Below are 428 nucleotides of genomic sequence, written 5' to 3'. Positions count from 1 at the left end.
AGACCAGGTCCGCGCCCCTGGGTCCAAGGCACTGGCCAGGTGTGCGGGATCTCCAGCTCCCCCTCCCACACACACAAACACACACCCCGCGCGTGGCTGGTGCAGGCCAGCATGGGGAGACATCTCACTTCTTTGCCCAGCAAGGTGGGCCGTCACCTTGCCACTGCTCCGTTTCCCCTCCGGTCCGCCCGCAGCGTTCCTGCACCTCCCTCACCTTGAGCGAACCTTGCCTGCAGGCGCCTGGTGCGCGCTGGCTCGGAAAGGAGTTACCGACCAGAGCGAGAGGAACGAGGCGCTTTGCGGAGTGGCAGGCTAGGGTGCTGAGGTTCCAATAGCCAAGTGATGCCCTGCCTGGTGCAGCTTCTCAATTCGAACCCACTGTGGATTTGAGCCCTTTGGGGTGAACTGAGACAAAGTAGAGTGGTGTT

This window comes from Tupaia chinensis, unplaced genomic scaffold (assembly GCF_000334495.1).
Source record: "Tupaia chinensis unplaced genomic scaffold, TupChi_1.0 Scaffold000528_1, whole genome shotgun sequence".
In the NCBI taxonomy this organism is placed as follows: domain Eukaryota; kingdom Metazoa; phylum Chordata; class Mammalia; order Scandentia; family Tupaiidae; genus Tupaia; species Tupaia belangeri.
Note: the sequence above shows the minus strand (reverse complement) of the source record.